The sequence below is a fragment of the Seriola lalandi genome, unplaced genomic scaffold (assembly GCF_002814215.2).
Source record: "Seriola lalandi dorsalis isolate HSWRI2012SDOR001 ecotype SW California unplaced genomic scaffold, Sedor1 jcf7180002054553, whole genome shotgun sequence".
Classification (NCBI taxonomy): domain Eukaryota; kingdom Metazoa; phylum Chordata; class Actinopteri; order Carangiformes; family Carangidae; genus Seriola; species Seriola lalandi.
Genome location: NW_019525106.1, coordinates 74,395 through 89,476, shown reverse-complemented (window position 1 = coordinate 89,476; position 15,082 = coordinate 74,395). Strand labels below are relative to the sequence as shown.

Sequence of the window (15,082 nt, the reverse complement as noted above, 5' to 3'; positions counted from 1 at the left end):
CTCATATGTGGAATGTCCTTGTGGTGGTGGAAGCAGTGTGCTTTCCTGGCTGCAAAGCCTCTCACATTCAAAATGTTGCTGTTTTAAATTAGCGTAGGTTTGAAGCTCATATTGCTATTGCAGTAACATGTGAGAGCTGTGATGCAACGTCACTGTTTTCAACATAAGACAGAGCTACAATTTTATTATGCACATAACTTTAATTGCAGATTTTTATTTTATTTTTTTCCACTCTGTAACTACTTTTCTCAATAATAATTTTAAGAAACCCTTGTTTATAGTTCCAAGAAATGATGGAGTTCCAATGAACTTACACAGGTGCCAACCCGGAGCATGAAAAAGTGTGATACAGACCCCAATTCACAATGTGCTACAGGAAGTGAGAACTTTCATGTTTTTTATACCACCCTAAAAGAAAGCATTACATAGCCCTCATAATTGGCAACCCTGGAGGTACACTAATGACTAATGATGAATGGCATTCTGGCAGTATTTTATGCTTTACTGTGCTTAATACATTACATATCCCCTTTATCTCTCATCTGTAATTCCATTAAATATTGCTATATTGTTTCTTCCTCTCTCTTACACAACTGTGTGCAGAACATATGTTTTACACTGAAGACTTTTTAAATCACTTCTCACTTCTGTTTAATGGAAACACAAAAATATAATAGTAACACTAATGCTTCCACGTGGCTGCATTCAAGTTGAAGTTTACACATCTTTGTGAGGGATTATACAGTGAGTGCCTTGTGTCTCTCTGTGTGTGCTCTCAAAAACCAGCCACACAGGCCTATCTGTCCAGTGACAGGAGGTGACAGGAAGGTGTCCGCCTTGCTGGAGGCTCGAGAGTGAGAGGGAGACCGGGTAATCTGCAGAGCGCTGATAGTGGCAGGGTTCCTTCTTCCAGCACAGCAGTGCAAGCATAGTGCTGTACTCACTATAAATATAGATAAAAGCCTATTCCTAATCAAAGTGCATGAACATTATCTTAAGTAGTCATATTTTGAGATTGCACTGTTTCTGTTAGCCTGTGATCTAGTTGTTAGCAGTGGTTCATAGTTGAGTGGGTTTAACTAAGGGCCTGCATGTCGTTGACCTTTCTTTTGAATCATCCAAGACACTCAGGATAATCATTACAGCTTTTAATAGGTTCGTTGGATTCGCAGCCCAGGATTGTTGGATCATTGACATATACAGTATGTTTTTGTAGTATGAGGAGAAGTCTTGGATTGTATTGTGATTGAGACGGAACAAAGCAGCATATCAGTGATGCATATTTCTGTCTGTGGGAAGCAGCCACTAGACTCACTATACTGTTCCACTGTATCCATGTGATGTCTTGCTGTTTGAAAGTGATTGTTTGAAACTTATAATTTTCCCAAGTTGTAATCTTAAGTGGTTTTCCACTAAGGCAAGCTTCAGCTCCTCTAAAACCACTGCACAGTCCATGTCTATACTTTGTTAGAAAACAAACAATTGGGCTTTGGAATTTAGTAGGAATTATATTGTTCATGATTCCATATGGGGAAAAGACACATGCAGACAGACACAACAGACTCATTCAGACTGAGAAATTACATGTACTACTTTATGTCACGCAACCAATTAGTAAAATTCTTCCTTCTTTCAGTTTTACTTACACTTCTTGTGCAGAGGCCATGTGAAACTAGGGGCCACAAACAAACAGCTCATTGAATTACTCAGATAATTCAGTTAAATACATATGCAAGGACTGTATGCAGACTTCTAGTTTCAACATGGAAGTTAAATGATTGTCTACGTAAACACTGTTTTCTTATAGTTTAACCTCACTGAAATCGACTGAACTCACCCATTGTTTTGTGCAATTATTAATATTTTTTACATTGTATAATAATATGTAAGCCTCCTTTAGGGCCATCTGTTGTTGACATGTACCGCTTTAAACGTCTCATTTCAAGTAAAATCAGTATGCACTTAGCGTGTACAGTCACACACAAGGTATATCGGAAATCTTCTACAGTAAAAGAGAATTTAAAAAATATCTCTGCTTTTCGGCTTTCATGTAAAATCCCGCCCGCCTTTCCCTGTTGTGTAAACCAGTCTAATGTTTCTGACACCATGTGAAGGCAGCAGTACTGCTGCGTCACGTTGGAAAAGACCAATCGGATTAAACTGAGTTAAAACGCGCAGGCTCACTCCAAGTAGTAGTGGGGGTATCACACCTAACTTGTTAAAGGAAGTCAGGTAAATGCTAACATTACACAATTTCGTCCGAGTTAACAGTATAAAGTAAACTTTGCTACATAAGTCACAGTGAAATGAATGAGTTAGCATCGTTTCTGTACCTTGTTGTTATTTATAGACGTGCTCTCTCCCCCCTCCTTGTCGTTCTGGTGGTTTGGACCGATCCCTCTCTGTCAGTTTCAAGTTGCGCCTTCTCCTCCACTGTGTGGCTCCCTGTTCTGGCCTGAACAAGCATTGCCCATTAAATAATAGACCAGTACTGTGGATTTTACCGGGAAATCTGCGTTTACAAACGGACATGGATTCTTTTCGGCGACATATGAGTGGATTATAAACACATCAGATTTAAAGGTGAGAAGAGATGTTCCTCTCGATCGCTTGGCAAACACGGTGCATTTTTAACGTTACCCTGAGATCCGCGGACTTCACCTCTGCACGTTTGGGAATGTCACGGTCTGGTGGTTTTAATAGAGCTACTAACGGTTTAACTACACGGCCCTGTGATAAATCACACAGTTTCATTTGCATAGTACATGGATATTTCTGTAATGTTGCAACCCCCCGTTTTTGAAGCAGTTCAGTCTCAGCCTGTTACAAGATCAGATGGGATGGTCTGTGGAATGTGGTGCATGGTGGCATATACATTCCTGATCAATTATACTGAGAGAAATTAATCTTGATCATAACCCTGTAGTCCAAAAGCGTGTTTCCTACTAAAAACAATACCTGAATTGGTATTATTGAAGTGGCAAGGGCACATAGTCATTCAGATATGCATCATTCAGACAGCGTGTCACTGGATGTTTTTTGCAGTAACAGAGGTACAACTTAGTTGGGTGAAGGGATTAGTTAATTACCTGTACCTGATTCGGCTCTCAGGGGAGAATATCTGTTGTTATGGTCAGTGATTTATCTGTATATGAAACATCCCTGCAACCCTATGACAATATTTTACAAATATTTGTTGAATAGTATTATACAGCATCATAAGTAGTTCCTGTGTTGTGTTAGAATCCAATAAAGTACAACAGGTGTCTGTGTGCTGCTCAGTTTTCCTGGTGAGGCCAAGTGGTGACAGCTTCTATTTTCCACTTAGGAGTCTTTTCTCTCTGATTTTTTTTTTAGCTACTTCTTTTCACAGTCTTGTCCAGAAACTGAGTTATGCAAATGTTTGAAGCAAGGAAGTAGGTAATCTGTGATGATGTTGTTGCTTAAAGAGTCTGAGGGGTGTGCTGTTGTTTTGATGCACAGTACCACATTTATTTTCTCCATAACACAGAGCAACACCTGTGTAGCAGGCCTGTGATTCCCAAGTCACTCTTAGTCAAGTCAATCTTCCTCCTGATCCCTTAGTCATGCATGCTTTTATTTGATGCTTCTGCTTTTGGTCTTGTTGGCTGGCTGCCCACTGACTTCAACAATAACAACAATACCATATTATTCCAGCTGACCCAGATTGGGCCATACGTCAACACACAGCAACAAGAGTCAGTCTGTGGCTAAATGGAGCGGTGAGGTACTGACCTGACAGGCATTTCCCCTGGACAAAGACTCTTATCCTGTCTCAGCTGAGTGATGGAGCATTCGTTGTATCGATCAATGATACTGACCTTTTGTTGCATTTCATCCACTTCCTTTTTTGGCTGTAAAAGCTCCAGCAATGCTAGACTTGGGACATCTTCTGTGAGGTCACAGCGTGTTGCAGGGCAAGCTGATGTAGTAGAGAAGGTGACTGCTTGGTGACTGACTCAGCACTGTTAAAAACTGAAGAAGTCTGCAGTCTGGCTTTCTGGAGAGGAGCTAGGTCAACATGTAGTCTTCAGCATCTTCTGCAACATACAGTATATTAACATTGGTGCAGGGACAGTGTTGTGTCAGTTCTATGTTTTGCAGTTTTATGGAGCTGATCAAAACTGCCTTAAATTCCTTTTCTCAAATTAATATAACTTTCCAAAATCTCTCTTCAAAAATCACATTACTTTTTATTTATCATTCATGAAAGAGGCAAACCAAAAACTACAAATAAAACCCCCATGTCAACTTAATTTTGAAAGTTATATTAGCACAGCACAGTAGCATCGGACTGGATTATGATGAAATACCCTGAGGTGGTAGAAATTGGGTAGAGATTCGTCAACTGTGGGCAGTGTTGCAAAAAAAAAAACTGATTTATGGCAGTGTTGGATTTCAAGGACTTCTGTGTCACTGTGATTTTACATGTATGAAATGAAATTGATTGGCCAAAGACGAACAGGTCCATCTCAGTTTCTGAGTAAAATGTTGCACTACATCAAAATAATGTATATACTGTATATATATTGATGTTGTGAAGAAAAAAAATATACTGTAAGATTTTGTTAATCTTGTCCAGTCCTAGTTTAGCAGTATATTCTGGAGCATTTTCTGCTGAAAAACAAACATATTAAATTCTGGATGCTTCAAATTATTTATAATGAAGACTCTTGTTTCTTTTTTTATCAATCCATGTTCAGTACACACCCTTGTGTTTGGAGTTTATGTTACAGAGACAAAGATGACACACACCTTAAAGCCCTGAAATTACCCAGCATAAACCGAATGAGTCAGATTTGGTGCTGTTGATGATGTTTCATCAATACAGTTGCATCCATGGAAGGTAGTGTGGATGTGCAGACGAACAGGGTGAAGCTGAGTCACTGTGACCTCTCACTGATTGTCACTTAGAGGGACGGAGTTAGAGTTCCTGTCTGGCTCTGACCCCCCACGACCCTACAAAGAACCATAGATTTGGAAACAGAGCTGGATGAAACAGAAGGAAGGAAGCCCTCTGAAGGCAGCTTTATGCTGTGTTGTAAACAGATGACTGTGTCCCAAATGTCAGTTTTTACCCAGAGGTCTGTTTCTATGGGTGAATCATCAAAACCTTGTTGGCCTCTTTTGATGTCAAACTAGCGAGCACACTGAAACTGGTCTAGTCTGCAGCACGTCCTTAAAAGGACACATGTCAGTAACTAGATGCTAATGGCGTGTTGTTAACGGTTGGAGGGTTATGTTTTTCACTGTAAGGAAATTTAGTGTATTGAAGAACAATTTCCATGTAACCCTTTCTGCTGGGCCCTTTACTGAATGACGTCATGATGATTATCATATTCCTGAGTGTTGAGCCAGGCAGACATTGTAAAAGCAAACAACCTGGTAGACGCCATTAAGATATCATTCTCTCACAACATGATTCCCTTCTATTTTCCTAAAGTCGTGAAGTCCCACATATGAAGTTGTTGATGAAATGTATTCACCACCATTCTCCTTCTTTACTGCCAACAAACTTTTTAACTTAGAAAGTTGGAATAACACGGATCAGATTTTGAAGATTTACAGCGAAGTCACAGGTTGGAATTGTGTGTGTGACTTACGAGTTTGGCCCCAGTCCATTTGCTTTAGTGCTTTCTCACAGCTCTGGATTAAAGACTTAACTTTTTCTTGGCTGTTTCTTGTACCTTGCAGGTCAGAAGTAGGTCAGTATGACAAATACATTCCTAAGGCGAGGTCAATGAGACTGTTTACATTTTTTCAGTGTGCTGACCCTTAACAATATAGCAGCGCTGCGTAATCTTATTTTTCTGTCTGTGTGATGAGTGATACTGATTAGGAAGGGCTAAATATATTCAAAACACCGGTGTACAGAGGACTCAGGAGGAGATATCGTTTCAAGTTTACAACAGTGTAGTAGGAAAATACAGCTCATGGGCTGCGGTGCAAGGTGGCTCATGAAATGCAACCTGTACGTGATATTTGTCACATCTCAAATCATTTCTTAAATCAAAGTTCCAGTGAACAGTTATCCAGTTATCCATTATTGGAGACTGATGTTCCTGCTAAGTTGAACTGGTATTATCACCATTGAATATTATTATCAGTCTCTCATGCATGCGGTGACCTTTTAGCTGCGGACCAATGTTTATTTTTATTACTAGTTGATTAATAAACCCACAGAAATTTATAAACCAACTTTGCATTTTCCCTCACCTCTCCAGAGGCTTTCAGTCCTTTCTTTAGCTCATTGTTGGGTTTTATTTCCCACAAATGGCTGTCATCAATAATTTTCCAGTAGATATTTTTACCAAAGAAAAAAAAACAAAACAAACCCTGATAAACTAACTGTGTACTATCTTCCCAGCGCAAAACAGTAGACAGACAAAGTTAGCAACTAACTGGTGAACATTAAGGAGCATTAATTAGCAGCCAAAGAATCCGAGATTTTTGGTTGGACTGCAACAGCAAGGCCAGCCTGACAAACGTGAATGTCCATGACTGACTGACTGACTGACTGACTGACTGACTGAATGGTAAAGTTACACCATTGGTCAACTGGGCGAGTGTTGGAGTTTCCCTATTGGCAGCTCTTTTGTAGAAGAGAGTTGTCAGTGTTGCGAGTGTTGAGAGCACAAGGTCTGGCTTTCCCTACAAAGGCTTTATGCATCTCATGACTGTGCGACATCTGACATAGATATAATTAAATTCTAACTTTCTCTCTGAGTGATCATTTTCACTACAGCCGTTGTCTGTTACTTATATGTTTGGTGATTTTGTTAGATGATGTCGTGGCACAGACGCCCAGCTGTGCTAATGATGCTGATGGGAGCAAATGCTTACCCCAGTTATTAAACCGGGATGCGCCGAAGACTTGGTTGAGTCTGAGCTTCAAAACCGTTCTTCAGAAACCTATGGGTGACGTCTCGGAGAGTACGTCCATCTTTATATACAGTCTACGAGTATGGCTAATTGTTTTCTCAGCTCCTTACTCTAACTTTATCCACACCAAACCCAAACAAACCTAATCATGTTGTAATCATTTCTAGGCTTATATCTATATCTAACCACCGATGTTAAATATTTTTACCCAAGACATCAACTTAAAAATCTTTAAACTAATATCTCAACATATAACCAGCTTTGCAAACATGGAGCCACAGACAAAGGCCTTCATAATTCAAATATAACCTTTGGTCTCGCAACTTTGTATTTGTCTTAGCTATCTTTGTACAAACTGCTGAGAGTCGTGCTTAGTGGGCGCTGAATTACATGAAGGTCAGCTTTGTTTAAGGTCCTCTGCTCTGTAGCTTATTGTTAACTTTAGTATGTTTATATACAGTTTGTTTAATACAACACTCCAGGTTATTTACAGCAGTCATAGAGATCTACATAAATAATTCACGTATTTAGTGTCTTATCGGCTAAGGTGTTGCTGCATTTGCAGTTTAATCAGTCTAATAATGCCTATACTTGCATTTGCCAGACACTGGACACTTAAAGTCACCTTGAGAATGACCCTTATCAGTCACAGTCAACCTATAATTGTTATGATTATTATAATATTACCTATTAATAATATTACCTCACCCATTAGTTAAAGTTACATGTATTTTCTCTTCTGAAATGATTGTGTATGAGGATCCACAGAATTCATAAACCCTGTCTCTGTACTCTAAGACGTGAGAGAGCAGTAGTAGCAGCACTCAGGGGTGTTACCAAGCAAAAGGCTGGTGTACCCTGGTAGCCATGCTGTAACCAGTCAGGTCTTACTCTGACACAGCTTTATACCTATATAACAGCTTGGCCTTTTCAGCTATCAGGCCTGAGGAAGCATCTAACAGCTGCTCTGCCTATAGCTGCAAGGGCCCTTTCAACCGCTCATCCCTCTTGAGACCACATCATATTTCACATTCACTCTCTGGTTGTGTGTGGACGAGGCTGGGCCTTGTTATCTGCCTCCCTGGACAAGAGACGGATTCTTCTCTGGCAGGCTTGATGGAGAAACAAGCACACTGAATGTTCTTTCCCAGAAGAATGCGAACAATTCTACAAGGGCCTTGTCTCTCCATCAGGGTGGGGCCTGATATACGTCTGTGAGGTGCCAGCACCGGGCAACCTTTTGAAAGTAACAACCTGTGAATGTCAGCGAAGCACATGCTCAGGGTTGTACATACAAATGGTCCACAATTCCATGGCAACTGATGCTGTGACGAGCAGAAGGCAAGTCGTATCACTGTACTATTAGCATGGAAGTTAATTGGAGGGGTTGTGTTTGTCCGCCCATGAGGCCATACCTTCTTAATTATACTACAGACAGATGCTTAGCTGACACAATTAAAGATGTAAAACCATCTGCCCAGTAATTGTGTGCAGCTTCTCCAGCTATAGCACAGGTTATCAGATATAGCAGGTGAGCACAGGTGTTGGTTTTGGCCTCGGTGCAAACACAATGATACCAAAACTGAGAAACTGTTTGTCACCACACTGCAGGGTTCCAGTGCATAACTTCCCCTAAAATCACAAGTTGTCACTTTTTACTCATTTGTTACATTTTTCCTATTTTCCCTTTTTTTAAGATACTATTTGCAAACTCTGGGTAATCTTTGGGAGCACTCAAAATGTTTATGATATAGATATTGTTGTGGCCAATTGACAGAGTTTGAAAATTATGCAATGTGTGGCTTGGGACTTTGAAATCCTTGAAAGTTTGGTGTGAGGAAAGAGAATGGGTCTTTACCACACAGAATTTCCCACTGTCTTTTTATTGCGTTAAGATTCGGGACTTCTCACATTGGATTTAATTGGAACTCCTTTGAGGTCTATTTTCTCTCCCCTCCTATCCATCCGATCCATCTCCCCATTCCTCGTTTCTGTTTATTTACTGGAACATGACTTACAGGCAAGCACTTCAAGTTTTCTTCTGGTGTTTAAGTGTAATCTGTGCAGCAACCGCCAAACACTCAATTCCACTACCACCTGCATCGTGTTATATGTGACAGGGATGAACGTGTAATTTGGAAGGACTCTGTTTTTGTACTTTCCTCTGTAAATCTATCGGCATACTTCGTGGCTCTGTGTGGGTGTTCACTTACCTTCCTACTGGATGAGCCTGCAGCTCTGCGCAGTTCACACAGGAAGGCTGACCTTCCTCTGGTCCTGGGTGTGCTGAACTCTTTAGTGGAACTGGCAAGAGGGAGATGAAATGATTGAGCAGTGTTTGGCTGGGAAGAGAGCCTCTCTTGCATATTCTCACACTACTGTGTTTGATCTGCATATGTGAGTAATCTAGACATTGTTTCGCGGTGGGGCATATTTACAGAATTACTTGAAGGGGTTGGGGAAAGAAAAGTTTTGGAGTTTTCTTCGGTTATCGAAACTGAAAATGAAGGTGTCGCTTATTTCATTTTTCAACAAAAATGTAACCTGTCAATTGAATTGAAAGTGAATTGAAGAGGGAGCCAAAGGCAGCAGTAATGTAACAGTGCAAACGTGAGATTTTGTTACTTTCGATACACCTCAGTGAAAGCCAACACTGAGTAATGAGCTTGAGTAGTATGCACTCACTGGCTAAACCTCATACCAAGGAGGCAAGGTCTTGGCCCAGCTGATATTTGTATACCTGCTCTCCACAGTTCTCAGTTTACAGTCATCCTATTAGGTATCCTGGTCTTCACTTTCGTAGAGTGCTCTCCGGTGCAAACGGGTCCGCGGGGGTTGTTCGTTTGCTGCAGCTGCTTCACTGCACCCTGACAGGCTGACACAAGGCCAAATTTGAGGATGTTTGAGCCTTGGAGAAAAGTCAAAGCATCTACGGGCCTGGAGAAGAGGTGCTGGCTTGTCGGTCTTGGTGCTGGTAGCTCGTTCTGCTGATTCCCCTCGTCCCACAATCCCCACAGCCCACAGATCCCGCCACTTGTTTACCATCTGAACTGCTCACAGCTGCGCCCACGCACGGAGATTAGAGAACGCAAGTGTGGATGTGACAGGATTATGGCTTGTGCTTCCTGTGTGTCACCGTTGCTTGTCCCGTCAGGGCGTTGAAAAGCAGCCTTTGGATTCTACGGTGGAGTCGGATGATATTGATCATGAAATGATTTCAACTGAGCCACTGATTTTGGCAAATCTGGAGAGAACGAATCTCAAAAATGTTGAACAATGAAGGCCCATGTCCACTTGGCAGTCTAACGCCTGTTGTTTTGTTTTTTTATGTGTTTACCTTTTCCTTATTTTTCTGTTGCTTCAGAGTATTGCAGCTATTTGTGTGGTTCCTATCTTTTCTCCCACATATATCAGAATCAAATGTCAGAGGATAAAGCTCCACTATTATAACAACTATTCATAGTATCATAACCACAAGTCCACCCTCTCAGTTCAGTCAACCCTGGCGAGAAATCACACAACGCCTGTAGCAGAAATATCACTTTGTTTCTCCTTCTTTCTTTGCAAATTTCCAGCTGCCTGGCTGTTACATTCAGTCTGGAATCCTGTCTGTTTTCTGAGCCTCTTGAAGTTTAAACATTAGCTTTGTAATTAATATGGGGAACAGAGCAGAGCTGAAACGGTGAACAGAGTTTCCCATGGCCTGTCAGAATAAGAAACATTCCTTGGGTTAGCCCGCGTGTGTTAAATGTGTGATCTAGTTATGAGGCCTCGAAGGTTAGTTTTTATGTCTCGGCCCAGCTGTTTATATTCCTGTCCATCATCCTTCATGTCAGAACACGCAGGGAGACAAAAGAATCAATTTGAGATGTTTGTTTTTTTCGGTAATAAAATAGAACCTCTCTGATTGACGTAGCAGATATTGTTGGATGTACGAGAGGCCTAATTCCTATCTAACTTTTGATTATTTATATATTCAGTTTTAATTTGATTTCTACTTGTGAAAGAAAGAGAAAGAGTTGAACAGGTCCTGTACCCAGTCTGAGGCATCCTCTCCTTTCCCTCCCGCATGCCTCCATTCCGCACCGGTCGTGACTAAGCCTTGGAGACTGGTCTGTGTTGACTGTGTTTGCCTACCGGTCTCAGATTACACTTCCTAGTTCCCTGGGAAGCGTGGAGCTGAGCATATGAGTAACCAAATACATGCCTCCATCTCACTGCACGCTCTGGTGTGAAGTATGCAAATGACCAGCACAGATAGCCAAATGTGAAAACCCATGACCGTTTTAATTAGCAGGCCTATTGATAGCACAAATGAATGAATAGCTGAGCTTTACAGTGTAGCTGCAGTTTTCCTCCGTTCCTTTTGTGGTTCGCAGCGTTTATGGCTGCATAGCTGCGGTGCCTGCTCTACTCTTGTTATGAAAGGCATGAAGGTGGGAGAAGTGGCATTCGAGTTGGGATTTGAGAGGTTTCCTAAATCAAATAGCTGCAGCAAGTGCTGGCAGGCAGCTCAAATCGACCATGTTTGACACCCATAAGCAAGCAGTCTGGGCACAGGCTCAGACTTCCCTGGAGCTGTTACTAACATGAATTTCATGAGAAAAAGACCTTTTGTCATAAGCACATATTCCCCTGAGTAGTCTCAGAGAGAGATTCTGAGTTAATTTTTTCATTGGCTGTGCTATTTTGCACTTTGAAAAACCAATTCATTTGAAATCCCTTGTCATGATTGGAATGAATCTGACATAAACCAGTAGATTCAGAAATGTAAGGGGGGCTCAGATTCGGTTAATCCCTGACTCATCTTTTTTGGGCAGAAATGAGGGTTGTCTTGGCAGCACAACTGAGCAGACTGGGACCAGTATTAATCTTGGAGCAGAACCTCTGATCTAGAATCACGTCAACCCTTTAGATTACATAATTTGAGGTCAAGTGGAGCTAGATTTAGCTGCTCTATTTCAGTTTAACTCGAGCAGATAGACGGTGAAAACTGCTTTTACTACAATGTACAATATGATAAAGCACATATTGTCCAGTTTAACTCGGACGGAAGGACGGAAAACATTCAGCTCAAAGTGGTATTTAATATTTCCAACATGCATAAAGATATAAAGAGTATTTATATTTGAGACATCTATCATTTACTGGTAGCATACTGTATAGTGGTCAAAATTTATGGCCTGTAGTGAGGCCGGCAAAAACAGAGGATGCAGCATGCACATGTTGCACTTCAAATCTCAGTTCTCTGAGTCCCAGGACACCGCAGAAGTGATGAATTTGACGGAGGACATGATGTTTTTCCAGCGCGCTGCGTATTAATATGTCAATCTCTTTAGTGTTGAAGAGAGGACAACATGGAATTTGTATGTTTACTGGCTCTGAGGATGATCGGCTTCTGGAGTCGGTGAAAATCTGTATCAGTTGTGGGAGCTGAGATGAAGTGTTCAGCTGCACAGAAGCGGCCCGACTGTCAGAGGCAGAAGTGATTCAAATGCCAGATGGTTTGGAGTCGGCCTCTGCCAGAAGCAAGTTTAGTTTCAGTCAAGAAATGTTTGTGTACTGAGCTGTGAGGCTCTGTCTGCTGCTGTGAATGGACACATGACTGTCTCCGTTCCTGTGTATATGAATAGCCTAGAACTGAGTTTGCAAAGGCTCATAATGAGCATATCCAGACAATAACAGATATCAAACAGAGTAAAGCAGCTATTCATCCACTCATCATTGTGTTGACGTGCAATGACAATCTATTATTACTGTCATTTCAGGTAATTATATTTCCTGCTTAAGACAAACATGATGTTTATAGACTGTGTTCTTCATAACACCTCTCATGATATCATCATACGACTGCTGTACCGCCAGACTTACCTGTTGCGAGTTAGACCCGAGGCTTCACGTTCCCGTCTTTTGTTCATAGCTGTGGTTTGCAAACAGACACAGTAATGATGAACGCTCCTGGCAAAGGCTCAGTCCTTTTCGAAACACGAATGAAAGAATACACTTGTCTGGTGCTTTTAAGTGTGTGGCGAAACAGCCTAATTTTATGAATGGACTTGTTTCCCTGCATCTTGCTTGCACTTTAATTGCTATTCACAGCGGTGCACAGGGCAGACACACACACTCAAAACATCTTTGATGAGGAAATTCTAGTTGGAGGCATCACAGTGTGACTACAGAATGAATATGGCACTTTTGTATTACTGGAAGCGCTTCAAAATGGGCTTATACACACATTTATAAATAGATCAAGAATGTGAATACTACCTCTATAGTTATTGCCCTTGTAATCTGTATTTCTAATCTCCCTGTGAAGGGAAGCTGACCATTATTGGTGCCCTTTGAAGGTCACGTGTCGCATTACTGTAACAATACACTGACTGTCAGGAAATGTAGTGAAGTTCTGCGGGGCTCTAAACACATGTTCGAAGTAGCACTGTGATGCTCCAACCAGATGATGGCAAGGAAAAGACGGTTATGCTAGTCTGATGACAGAGGGATGAATATGATGGTGTTTAGAGAAACTCAAAGTCAAGTGTTGTCACCAAACAGAAGAGACATACTTAAGCATGATGACAGAGCAACAGCTGAAGTGCTTGAAGTGAGCCAGAAAAAAATGAAAGGAAGTGCAAGTGATTAGGTTTGGTGGAATCGCTCAGAAGGATTTACATCATGTTAGGTATTAAACTGCTGGAGTACAAGATAACATGCGACTGATGATTATTTTCGTTATCCGTTAATCAATTTATTGCTTAGTCTAAAAAATGTAATGAAAATAGTATAAAATGTCCGTCTTCATGCGCTTGTTTTGTCCAACAATCCCAAAGATATTAATTTTACAACAATATAAAATACAGAGACGCTGCAAGTCTTCACTTATAAGAAGCTTAAACCAACACAAGTTGGTATTTTTGCTTAATAAATAGCGTAAACCATTATTCAGTTGTCAAAATAGCTATTGAGAAATTCTCAGGTCAATTGACTAAGCTAAAATGACTAATCCTATTAGCATAATGGGTGGATTGAAGTGATAGAATCACCTTATTCTCTTGATTACTAACCCTTATTTCCCAAAATGTAGAGCTATTGCTTTAAAAATAAGCCTAGCATATGCTCTCTGTTTTTATTGACGGTGGTGAACTTCCTCTAACTGCTAGCCTAAATATTGTGCACACGATGACCGACAAATAACGGAGAAATAAGAGTTAATTAGTTTACTTTTGTTGTCAGTATGATGTATTTGAACCCTACAGGCAGCTACTGCGTTGCTTTGTAATTAGCATCATAGTCATAGTGTAATGCAGCCATCTCCAGTGAGGAGCATAATGAGTATAAGTGGGCTGCGAAGGTGATCATTAACTGTCAAGAACAAAGACGGAGTGGAAGTCGTCATAAGGCAAACAAGGAGAAATGAGCAGAGACATAAAACAGTCAAATCCAGCTATTATTGCTGTAGGATTTTGGAAGTGGTGGAGTGGGTGTGGCAGGCTATAAGTTTGAACGACTTAAATGTTCTTGCTTGCACGTCCATTATTGCGGAGATTTCCTCTGCTCAGGGAGAAAGATTGCGTCCTGCACTCCCTCCTGCTCTGTGCCAAGCCTACTGATGGATGGGAGGGGGAGATGGGTCGGGATATTAACTTTCATCTCCAGGGTTGTCCACTGAGCATCAGTCATTTCTGAGCCGGAGACTGACGGAGGACAAAATGTTATTTGAGGACTCACACATGCAAACTTACAGTCATTCTGGTTACTCTATGCTTCTATGGTGGATAAGAAGCAGAACAAACAGTGTTCTGTGTTATATTCACAGAGAAAATGAACATTTGGACAACATATTATTGTCTGTTCTATTCTATTCTTTGTTTTAAACAGAATAAATAATGTGGTTTCTCCTCCGTGACTGAACTAAAAAGAAAAATAGGCACCACAAGTTTTGATTAATATTAATTTACAACATACTCATTCATCCAGTCTGTTTTCAAATCAATTCTTATTTATAGTCTATGAATTTTTATGACTGGCGGTGACAGTGTTAACAGTGTACAAAGGCAGTGCTGTCAAACTTGTAGCCTAGTGGCCTAATCTCTGGCTCTATTTTTAGATTAGAGGATGATGTAATACAACCAGTGAGAAGCAAAGGCATGCTGTGTGTGTATGCAGACTGGGGGGTTGGGGT

General features: G+C 40.9%; 1 protein-coding gene across 2 annotated transcripts in view; it reads left to right on the top strand.

Moving 5' to 3' along the window:
• Positions 1-15,082, top strand: part of mical3a (microtubule associated monooxygenase, calponin and LIM domain containing 3a) — an 85,367-nt gene that overhangs the window by 19,990 nt on the left and 50,295 nt on the right. The gene's annotated exons all lie outside the window — the stretch shown is intronic.